Below are 12,434 nucleotides of genomic sequence, written 5' to 3'. Positions count from 1 at the left end.
TACATGTGCCAGGCCCCAGCTGGAAACTGGGAAATCTGTGCGCTTCACCAGCTTCATGGGGCTCGCACTCTACCGGACAAGACACACGCTCATCGCAGAATCACACAACAGAAATGTATAATCCAGAAGCTTTAACGGGGACCAGTCGTGCCCGGCAGGTGGGGGAAGGCTTCTCTGGGGATCTTAAGGAATTTATCAAGTGAAGGGGATTGGGGTGGGTAGGGGTGGAATGGAAGAGGGCAGCCCGGGTGGAGAGGGTCTTCTGTGTTGGAGACCCCAGGGAGCTGGGGAATGAAAAAAGGAGGGGGCACACAGCAAATTCTCTCCTAGGCATTTACCCTTGAGAAACGACCCGCGGTGCAGCCAGAGAACGCCTACAAGAATGTTCCCACGGTGCTGTCTCTAATAGCAAAAACATTCCAAACACCCAGCTGCCCATCCCCAGGTGGGTGGGCAAATAAACTGGGATATTCACACCATGGAATATTATACAGCAGTGAAATTGAATGAACTTCAGACAACAGCACAGATCTATCTCACAAACAATGCTAAATAAGTCACAGAAAACTATACACACGATGATGCAAATTTAGAACGTATAATGAAAGCAACACCCAAACTATGCATATTTAGACAAACATGCATCAGTAGGAAAAAAACAAGGGGAAATGTTTGAGAAGAATGGTAATCTCAGGGGAATGGGGAAAGGAGAGGAGGAGGGGAGGAGCATACAGGTACTTTCAGGTTATTGGCGATGGTCCAGTACTTGGGTGGGATGGTGGTTCTGTTTCATTTCATTATAGAAGAAACATAGTAACAATACATAAGGGAGAAAGAGCAGGGTAGGAGAGTGGAGGACAAGGGACCTGACCCAGGCAAGGACCAGATCACACAGGACCTGTTGGATTTGATGAGGGTTTGGTCTTTTTCCCCCCAAGAGCACTGGAAAATCAATGGAGGGTTTTAAGTGGAGGCAAGATAGGATGAAACTTTTATTTGGAAGAAACATTCTCCAGCAGCTCCTCAAAGTGTGGTCCTGAAATCATTAGCATCGTTATCACCTAGGAGTCGATCTGAACCGCAGACTCTCAGACCCCATTGTAGCCCTCCGGAACTGGAATTCGTACTTGAATTTCATCCCCCAAGTGGTTCCTATGCAGCTGGAGGGGAAGGCACTGCAGAGGGGCCAGAGGAGGAAGGAGGTGGCTGCAGTTATCTGAGTAGAGATGGCTGTGACCATGGGGAAAGTCAGATTCAAGTCACATTTAGGGGGTAGAATCAACGAGGCTTGGGTTGAATTGTATGTGACAGTGAGGGCGAGAGTGAGTCAGAAATGACCTTTTTGACTCACTATCGCCCTGGAACCTCCCTGGCAGTCTAGTGGTTAAGACTCTGGGCTCCCAAAGCAGGGGGCACAGGTTATCTTACCTGATCCCACATGCCACACAGTGCAGCCAAAAGGTGTTTTTAAATAAATAAAACACATTTACTAGTGGAAACAAAGAGTAAAACAACTGTCTCAAGTAAAAGTGAAATTAAAAAAAAAAAAAGATCCTTCTGATGCATTGTTGAAGCCAGAGGAGTTTTCTGTAAGACCCTTCCCTGGCTTCTCATGTCACTCAGAGTACACAATAATGGCTCCTGTCTACTGAGCCACACTTGAGTCAGGTACTCTGGGAAGCACTTCGTAAGCACCATCCCATTTAGTGTCCACAGCAATTCTGTAAAGTAGGATCAGAGCCCATTTTACAAATGAGAACAGACGCTCAGAAAGGAAGAGCCTGCACACGTGTCGTATGTGGGGGAGCTAGGATTTGAATTTGAATCTGATTCTAGAACCTTCACTCTGTACCTTATTACTGTCTCCCCATCCCCTGTATGACAATCCAGTCCCTCTCCATCACAGTCAGTCTCCTCACTTCCCAGCACGTTCCCCAAACACTGGTCAATCTGGATGGCTTTCTGGCCAGCGAAAGTTGACCCAGTTCTTTGCTATTTCTCCCACTGTCCAATGGAAGCTAATTTTCCTCCTTCTCTTCCTGAGCTGGGCTGAGTGACGTGTTTGATAGAACGTGATGGACGTGACATTCCTGGACTTTGAGCCTAGATCAGAAGAAGCCTTGAAGCTTCCACTGGGGCCTAGTGAACATTCTTTCTGGAAGCCCCGAGTCACTATGTAGGAAATCCAACTGCCTTGAGACCATCACACTAAAGAATCCTGTATAATCACTTCAGTCCACCAGCCTTTTCATGGTCTCCACCAAGAAACCAAGCACCCTCCAGACCAGAAGAGCTGCCAGCCGAATCTGTGACTTCAGTCATGCTGTGTGGAACAAAAGAATTACCCCGCCAACCCCGGGCCTGGTGTCCTGCCCTACACAATTGTGGTTTATAATAACTGGCTGTTATTCTGAACCTCTGAGTCTTGGGGTGGATTATTAGGCAGCTGTAGATAACAGAAATGCTGACCCACTCCAGCCCCCCGAGTCTCTGCCCTTAGTTTACTCCACCCTGACAACTGGAAAAGCCTTTTCCTGGATCCTGGAAATTATCAAGATTATGCTTTCCATTCAGGTCAAATGCAAAGGACAATTATCAGCCTATATGCTGCATCTATATCTCCTGTTTGCCCTTCCAGACGCATTTCCTGCCCTTCTTATTGCTGCTCTGTGCCAGGCAGCCTGACCACCAGCAGGCTCTCTTGCCCTCTGACTTCTGGTTGGATTTGGTCGGTAGGGGGCACCACTAGGAGATCAGAGGTGGGAGGAGGGAGAAGTCAGGATGTTTATTCGCTCTTCTCTGCCCCTTGCACAGTCCCTGGGTCATCTCTGTCTCTCCACCAGGGTCCAGGCTTCCAGCAGGTGGCCCTCTCCACACCATTCCCTCTCCAGGTTCCCTCCTGCCTCTTGGGCTACTGCACTGGCCTTTATTGATTTCCCGAAACTCTGCTTTCTGGGTGAGGGTCCCCTGCCTCCCCCTCCCCTCGGCTTTCTCTCACCCCAGCTGGGGCCCCAGAGCTTGAGATAAAAGAATCAAACACAAGTAGTTTGGGAAGACATCCCGGGAAGCACAGGAAGGGGAGGGCAGAATTGAGACAGGATGTGGGAGAAGCTGAAACTTCCGGGCAATTTACCAGACAGGACACCTGGAGCTCAGCCCCTCAGGGGACCTCAGAGATTACAGAGATGTGTCCCAGAGGTAACTCAGTTAAGGAGCGAGGAAGCTGCTGGGTTTATCCACCCACTGGCTGCTGTCATTGTTGGGAGAGTTGCTCCAAGATGTTAAGTTCCTGGTGCTTTCAGCTTGCTCAGGACACTGGCTAAGCTTACCCCCACAGTTAGAAAACACCAGCAGGGGGTGAGGGGAGGGGGAGAGGGGCGCGTGCAAGAGGTGCTGACGCAGGTGTTAGCTGCAAGTAGCTTCTGGCACGTGGAGGTGATGGTGAGGGCATACGGGCAGGGTACTGACAGCTATGCCTACCTACCTCTTTGTAAATAATTCCTTTTTACAAATTTTGTATTTTTTCAGCTTTACTGAGGTACAATTGACAAACTGGTAAGATATTTAAAGTGTATGATGCGATGATTTGATATACATATCCATCATGAAAGGATTTCTCCCCATTAAGTTAATAATGCATCCATCACTTCACATATTTACCTCTTTTTGTATGTGTGAGAACATTTAAGCTCTATTCTCTTAGCAAATGTCAGCCGTACAACCGAATTATCAACTAAAGTCACCGTATTATACATTAGATCCTCCGACCTTATTCATCTTGTTGTTGTATAATCACTAAGTCATGTCCGACTCTTTATGACGTCATGGACTGTAGCCCGTCAGGTTCCTTTGTCCATGGGACTTCCCAGGCACGAATACTGGAGCAGGTTGTCATTTCCTCCTCCAGGAATCTGCCCTACCCAGGGATCAAACACACGTCTCCGGCATTGTCAGGCGGATTCTCTTCCACTGAGCCATCAGGGAAGCCTCATTCATCTTATAACTGAATGGAAATAATTCCTCTATTAAACATTCCTCAATTACTCAATTTGAGTGTATCACCTGGTTCCTGCAAGAACCCTCAGTGATATAGGCTGGTGATGAATCTATCCACATTAGTACACAGTGGGCCAATGTCTATAGAGTTGGAGGAAAGGATGGAGAGAGATACTCTCTCCCAAATTCATTATCCACAAAATTCATCATTCATGTGTGAAGAAAAGCAAGATCTATTCTCAAACATGCAGGAACTGTAACTCTCACATATCCTTCCTTAAAAAATCTAGTTCAAGATTTAATTCCAGCCAACAACAACACCCCCCCCAAAAAAAAAAAAAGAAAAGAAAATACAGAATTAATGAATAAGAATATCCCAATCTGAACCAATCCTGGTCAGGGGTATTATCGCCAGTTAAAGAATTGAGTTGTGACAAAGAACATTGGTAACTTAGAACTACAGCCCTAAATGTATCTGTCAAAGTTGTAAAGAGGAAAAGTAACATAATGAAAAAAATCTGATGTTCAAGGCCAGTGTCTTAGAGTTAAGGTAGCTACTGTAACACATAGAATGTTACAAATACCTGGTAAATCCACTAGAAGAGTTCTTTTTTATGTAACAGTTCTGGGTGGGCGGAAACTCTCCATTCAGTCCTTCTGGAACTCATGCTGAATCTACAACATGTGGGTCTCAAAGTCACCTGGGGTGTCATCTTTATTAAGGAGTATTGGGAATTTTGAGGGCCCAGGCTCAGAAGTGGCACACAATGCTTCAGTCCACACTCAGTCCCCACCCCTGAAACTGGGTCCTGTGGTCACATTGAATTGCAGAGGAGACTGGGAAACGTAGTCCAGTTTGGGAAGGAGTGGAGAGCCAGGATGTGGGTGAGCCTCTAGCAGTCTCTGCTGGGTTGGGAATGCATCTTCCTGGAGGGAGCACCTTTGCTCCCCTTCCCATAAGACTTGTCTTCATCTTCCACATATTGAAGAGTCATGTTACCTTGTCTAACCTCACTAGCCAGTTGGACAGTCTTCAAAGGCAGGACAGTTTCAGTTTCTCCAAAGTCTCCAGCCCTGATGCAGGGCCTGCTGGAGAGCAGGAACTTGTTATATGTTGGTGCAAAGATGGAAGGGAAGTTTCAGGTCATTATTCACAAGCTCCTGAGATATGCAAAGCCCTCTGCTGAGCGTGACCTTGTGTCCAGTCCTATGAAGGCCTCAAGCTGCCTTGGGTTAAGGGAAGGCAAGTCAAAGCACAAGGGAAAGGATTTCAACCCACAGGCAAATTAATCCCTCCCCACCCCACTCCCTCATAAAAATACGTGTCACAGTAATAGCTCCCATTTAATGAGTACCTATTATGTGCTGGTCATTGCGGGAAGCTATGTGGCTTGATCTCATCAAATCCTCCCAGCGGCCTGATGAGGTAAGTGATTAGTTCCATTTTCTGGGGCAGAAACCAAGGCTCAACGCGGTGAGAGATGAAGCTGGAGTTTGAGCGTGAACATGCCCGTGCTCTTGCCCTCTGTCGGCACCCCGAAGAAGGCGGGGCAGGCTGGGTGACAGCCAGGTCTGGAAGAACTCTAGGTGGGCAGGTGGGAGCCCAGGGTTGGCATCTCAGCCCTGCATCGGGCTCTGTCTGTGCAACAGAGTGGGTCACCTCATTCGATCAGCACATAGTTCCCTGGCTGGCTCTGTGCCAGACACAGGATGTAGAGAGAGGAAAAAAAAACAAACCATTCTTGAGTTGGTTTGCTCACAGTGCAGCAGGGGAGCCCGGGCTATTGGTTTGACACAGCATGATAAAGGTCATCAAGTATTTCTTCCTCTTCGGCTCTGTTGTCTTCCTCTGAGAAACTTCAAGCAAGGGATCCAGACCTCAGCGGCTGCAAACTCAAAGGCTGACAGAGCCAGCATGGAATGCAGACGGTCTGGAGTTTCGGGTCCAGGGCTTCCAGCTTTGTGATCTATGACTTGGGCAAATCCTCTCTGAGCCTCAGAGTCCTCGTCTGTTGACTGGAGACAATACATATATACACACCAAGCTCTTAGAGGACTGTGTATATTGTTGTCGTTCAGTCGCTCAGTCGTGTCCGACGCTTTGCAACCCCATGGACTGCAGCACACCAGGCTTCCCTGTCCTTCATCGTTTCCGGGAGCTTGCTCAAACTCATGTTCATTGAGTTGGTGATGCCATCCAACCATCTGTGTGTGTGTGTGTGTGGCCAATACTCAGGCCACCTGATGTGAAGAGCCTTTCCATTGGAGAGTCTTTTTATTGGAAAAGACCCTGATGCTGGGAAAGATTGAAGGCAAAAGGAGAAAGGGATGGCAGAGGAAGAGATAGTTAGATAGTATTACTGACTCAATGGACATGAATTTAAGCAAACTCTGGGAGATAGTGGAGAACAGATGAGTCTGGCATGCTACAGTCTGTGAGGTTGCAAAGAGTCAGACACAACTACTGAACAACAACAACATATATGTATTAATATATACCTAGCTTATAGGGTTTATATATAATATAGGATTGTGCTGTGCTTAGTTGCTCAGTCATGTCCAGTTCTTTGCAACCCCATGAACTGTAGCCTGCCAGGCTCCTCTGTCCATGGAATTCTCCAGACAAGAATACTGGAGTGGGTAGCCATCCCCTTCTCCAGGGGATCTTCCCAACCCAGGGATTGAACTCAGGTCTCCCACACTGCAGGCAGATTCTTTACTGTCTGAGCCACCAAGGAAGCCCAAAACTGCAATTTTAATGTTCAAAATATGCTCAAATAGCTCCTGATTTTAAAGATGCTGTATGAGCTAAAGAAAACATCTGGAGGCCAGATTTTGTCCCTGGCCCTGTGGATTCTATAACAGCTAAGTTCTCTGCTGATTCTCATCTTCTAGGATCTCTGAATAGGAAAGAGGACGACAAGGAAGGGGTTGCTCCCAACTCAAGTTTACAGGATTAGGATCAGAGGCACCCAACAGAAAATCCTAAAATTATAGTGGCCAAAATAAGAAAGAAGTCTATTTCTTTGTCATGTGAAAGAAGTCCGAAGGTGGGCAGTGCAGGCTGGTATGGCAACTCCATGAAGATGGTTTCTTCCATCTCTAGCAAGTGGCCTCTTTCCTTGTTGCCCAGGATGGCTGCTGGAGCACTGGCCATCACATCTGCAGCCCAGAGAGCAGAGTGGCAGAAGACCATTTCTCTTATAGTTCCTGACTTGCTCACAACACTACTATTTATATAGTCACATGGCCATATCTAATTGCAAAAGACACGGAAAAATACCTTGGAGCTAGGAACAAGATAGCTATCTAAAAAAGAGATTGTTACTGAAGAAGAAGAAGATAGTAGATATTAGAAGGCAGATAACCTAGTGTGTGAGGAGGGCATGTGACTAGCTGGGGAGGATATTACCAGGCAGTCAGCCTTTGCCGCCCACGTGACCTCTTCTGCCTCATGTCTTTGAGCCTCTTTCTGACTCCAAGAAGAAAATTAGAGAACGAGACAGAGAAAGGCCAACTGACCAGAATGACAGCAACAGCTCACCAAGGACCTGCTTCGTTCCCGGCCCCTGCTGAGCCTTGCAAGAGCATCCTCTCAGGTTATTCTCTCTCTCCTGAGAGGCAGCCTTCTGCTCCAGAGGGGAGGGGTCACGTCCTGCCTCTGCCAGCTGTGCTAGGAGAGATCCAGTCGTCCCACAGACAGTTACTAACCAGCCTTTCCAGTTTGACTGCGCTGCATCTCGGTCTTTGGAGATTCCTGGTTCCTCCAACCCCTGAGCCTTCCTGAGGATCTTAAATTGTCTTGTGTCCTGATGAAAGTGAAAGTGTTAGTCACTCAGTCATGTCTGACTCTTTGTGACCCTCCCGCACTGTAGCCCACCCAGGCTCCTCTGTCCATGGAATTCTCCAGGCAAGAATACTGGAGTGGGTAGCCATTCCTTTCTCCAGGGGATCTTCCTGAGCCAGGGATCAAACCCAGGTCTCCCGCACTGCAGGCAGACTCTACCGTCTGAGCCACCTGGCTCCCCCTAAATTGTCAGGTTTTAACCTCTCGGGTTTCTTAAATCGGTCCCTACTCACCATCTGCTTTCCAGCTTCCAGAATGTGGTTGACTCTCCAGATCTGCTGTCACGGCCTCACATGGTCTCTTTGTCCCAGTGGATAAGTGTGTATTTTTTTTAAATGCCTTTATGTTATTATACTGGAACTCCAGAGAACAGTGAAGGTAAATATGTGTGCCATGTTTAACTGGCAACCTCCAGCCTGCATCCTTGACTTGGGCAGCCCTCTGCAATCAGAAGGATTCCATGCATTCCCATCCCACCCCTCTTCTTCCTCACCAGCTCCAGGAGCCTCTTGGACCTGCAGCCCATGGGGCTGTCTTCCTCCTGCTGAGCCTTGTTGTGCTTCTCTCCTGCTTCTACAGCCCCAGATCTGCTTCTCAAAGTCAGAGGCCTTGCCTCTTTCTTCTCTGCCCTCAGACAGGTCTGGGCAAGCCCATGGCAGGTAGCTCTGAGTCTCTGGTGTGGCTCCTTCCTGAGAGGTCAGGTGTGGGCCTTCAAGAGTTAAAATTCAAAGCTGGGGATGCAAGCTAGCCATTTCTAAATTGGAACAGCAGAGAAAATCTCTCCCTAAGGGTCTCTCCCTACTGTGATTACAATGGAATCCAAAGTCAAAAACCTGATAGAGTGCACTCTTCCTCGTAAATCCCTTAGGAAGGTGCTATCCTAAAGGAGATCAGTCCTGAATATTCATTGGAAGGACAGATGCTGAAGGTGAAACTCTAATACTTTGGCCACCTGATGCAAAGAACTGACCCATTGGGAAAGACCCTGATTCTGAGAAAGACTGAAGGCAGGAGGAGAAGGGGATGAGAGGATGAGATGGTTGGATGGCATCACCAACGCTATGGACATGAGTTTGAGTAGGCTCTGGGAGTTGGTGATGGGCAGGAAAGCCTAGGGTGCTGCAGTCCATGGGGTCGCAAAGCGTCAGACATGACTGAGCGACTAAACTGAACTGACGGTACACGCTGTTGCTAGGTGCAATTGACCTGGCTGGCACCTCCTCTAGTCCTCCCGTGTCTTGGTTAAGCGCCCACAGCAGATCCCAGTTTGGGTTCAGAAGACATGTTGTATGAATGTCTCCAAACCCCTGAATCCCCTCTGCGGGCTGTGATGCTCATGATATTCACAGAATAACAGGCGCATGGTCCTCAAGAACTAAGTGAGCATCCATCCCTTCTGCTGGGCCTGAGGAGTGTTCTGGGATGCAGGAGTTGGCTGCTGAATCCAGGGCAGTACCAGGGCAACCCGGACGCTGGTCACCCCGCGAGAACACCTGTGGCAGCAGGCTTGCTCCTCAGACGCCGTCCAGGGTGTGTACTTGTTGTGTAAAATAGTTATTTCCCGTTTCCCACCCACCCCACCCCACTTTGCCCAGCAAGGCAGATCGTGGAGTGGTTCAGAGAGTGGGCTCTTGAACTGGGATGCCTGCGTCCAAACCTGAGCACCAACACCAGCTGTGAAATAAGTCATTTCACCTCTTTCTGGCTTGGTTTCCTCATCCATAAAATGGGGAGACAAAGCACAAATTCTACCCCGTAGGGTTCCTGTAAGGATTAATGCATGTAAAGCACTTCAAATGTCTTCTGCATCCCTTGCCTAAAATCCCTTACCTAAAATACCAGTATCTCAAGGTCCTCGTGCGTTTTGGGATTTGAGGAGTTTCGGAGTTTTAGAAAGCATATGTTGTATGTTATATTAAGAAACTAGTGGGAGGGATAAGTTAGGAGTTTGGGATTAATATATACACTTGTTGTTTTAGTCACTAAGTCATGTCTGACTCTTTCACAACCCCACAGACTATAGCCCACCAGGCTTCTCTGTCCATGGGATTTCCCAGGCAAGAATACTGGAGTGGGTCGCTGTTTTCTTCTCCAGGGGATCTTCCCCACCCAAGGATTGAACCTGAGTCTCCTGCATCGGCAGGTGGATTCTTTTCCACCAAGCCACCTGGGAAGCCCGACATATACATATGACTATATAAAAAATAGATAACCAACAAGGACCTACTGTATTGCACAGGGAACTGTACTCAATGTTTTGTAGTAACATATATGGGGAAAGAATCTGAAAAAGAATAGATATATGTATACGAATAATTGAACCACTTTGCTGTACACCTGCAACTAATATATTGTAAATTAACTATACCTCAAAATAAAAAAAAAAAAACTTTAAGATACTAGTGGGGACCTGGGTGAGCATGCCATAAACACATTGATATCTCTGCAGAGTAATGTATCAATATTCATACAGCTGTTCAGGTTGGGTTTTTACCACCAGAGAAGTTTTGGTGCTAACCTTAAATTATTTTGCTCACAACTCTTTTGGCTCCTGGACTGTGGGTGGGGGATTGTAGGCCTCTGTAAGGGTTTTTGTTCTTAGTCTTTAATGAACATCCGGTGTCATGGCCATGTAATCACTTCTTGATGACAACTCAGAGCTTTCACGCTCAAGGCTCTTCCAGGTTCACAGAGTTTTTGGTGCCAACAGCTGTGAACAACCTTCAGAGGCAGAGCGGGCTCTCTTCTCTCCTCTCTCTACCCGGGCCCTCAGCTTAGTGGTTTCCCTCTGTGCCCTTCGATATGCTGGTGGGGTGTGGACGCAAATTCAAGTCAAGAGCCTTCTCCAGGGAGCCAGCTGGCCCTCAACAGGAGGGGGGTGGATAAGCCATGAGAAAATGTTGTTTCTGGCAAAGCTGCCGTGGGTTTCAGGCAGGAGTCTGGTCTGAGCAGGAGAGATCGTGGAGCCAGAGAAGGATTTAGGGCTTCTCCACAGCCCCTGGGCATCCACAAACATCTCTAGGGCGAATGCAGCCACACTTGCAAGAAAGCATGGGAAGGGATACTGAGAAGTTTCCTCAGGTGAGCCTCCAGAAAACATGTGTGTGACAGGTGCTCAAGGCATTAGGGGGGCTTCCCAGGTGGTAAAGAATCCACCTGCCAATGCAGGAGACACGGGTTCAGTCCCTGGGTCAGGCAGATCTCCTAGAGAAGAAAATGGCAACCCACTCTTGTATTCTCGCCTGGGAAGTCCCATGAACAGAGGAGCCTGGAGGGCTACAGTCCATGGGGTCACAAAGGGTCAGACACAGCTTAGCGACTAAACAGCAACAACAAGGTATTAGGGAGTTAGAATGACTGTTGTAGGGGGCAAAGCCCCCACCCCAGCATGGCCCCTGAGAGAGGCCTCATCTGGACAGCTCTGTCTACACTTCACAGAGCTCCCTCCCCTGCTGCCTGCTTGCTTGGACATTCCTGGCACAGCTTTCTCAATATGGGACTTTATTTTGCAAATTCACTTCTTTGGGGATTTGTCTGGGAGGGAAAATTTGTTCCAGCTTTCCTGTGTCTTGTCAGTGGAGCTTAAGCAATCAAAGACATGAGCTCCTCAATCCACCTGTCCAACACTTCTAAGCCTTATGCCAACTGGAGTCACAGAGGAGCCAGGGTTTCCCCTCCTGTTTTCATCCCCTCCACCATCTGGGGTGCCCCCTTTCCCTCTCACCACTTAACTCCCCCTCTACCCCAAAAGGACCCGAGACTTGGAACAGCCCCTCTTTTCTCACTTCCTAAGAAAGAATGTGTGTGGGCACCCCCAGGAAGAAGCCTGGAGTAGGAGTTAGGAGAATTCAACCCAAGTTTCAGCTCTGCCCATCACACACACTGTGACCTGGACCCTTGTCCCCTCCATGCCTCAATATCCCCATATACTGGAGGGAGAGATTGAATTTGAGCAGAAGCTGTAAAATCAAATAGCCAGAGAAACCAGGCAGATGGAGAGCAAGGATCAGGTGAGCTTAGAAAACGCCAGCCCAGCTGAAGGGGACAACAGCTACCAAAGTCCAGCTCCTCACTGCCATGTAGAAGAGTAAGCCCTGTGTTGTGAGATTTCTGATTCTTCAGGAGAAGATGTATTAGTCAGGATAGGCTGCTGTAACAAACAATCCCAAAGCACATTGCCTTAATATTGTAAAGTTGTTATTTCCTGTTCCCACCACTGTCCAATGTGGGCCAGAGGGGGGCTCCCCACAGCCATGCAAGGGCCCCATGCCTTTCATCTGGTGGTCCTGCCATCTCCTCAGGCCTAGGGGCCTCCCGTGGATCTTTCCCACTTGCCCCACAGACCCAGAAAAGAGTCTGGAGGGTGGGGAGGAAGGAGTGGGCAGGAAGTAGGACATATTGTTAATACTCTGCCCATATTCCACTGGCTACAATGTAGTCACATGGTCCACATAACCAAGAGGGAGGCTGGGAAATTGAGTCTTGTTCTGTTCAGGGAAAAATAGGGTGTAGGTTTGGTGAAAGGTAGACTTTTGGTGAAAGTCTCTGCCACAAGGTGAAAATCTGGATTATATGTGAAATTTTCTAATTC

Source organism: Oryx dammah, unplaced genomic scaffold (genome assembly GCF_014754425.2).
Source record: "Oryx dammah isolate SB20612 unplaced genomic scaffold, SCBI_Odam_1.1 HiC_scaffold_10, whole genome shotgun sequence".
Lineage (NCBI taxonomy): Eukaryota > Metazoa > Chordata > Mammalia > Artiodactyla > Bovidae > Oryx > Oryx dammah.
Note: the sequence above shows the minus strand (reverse complement) of the source record.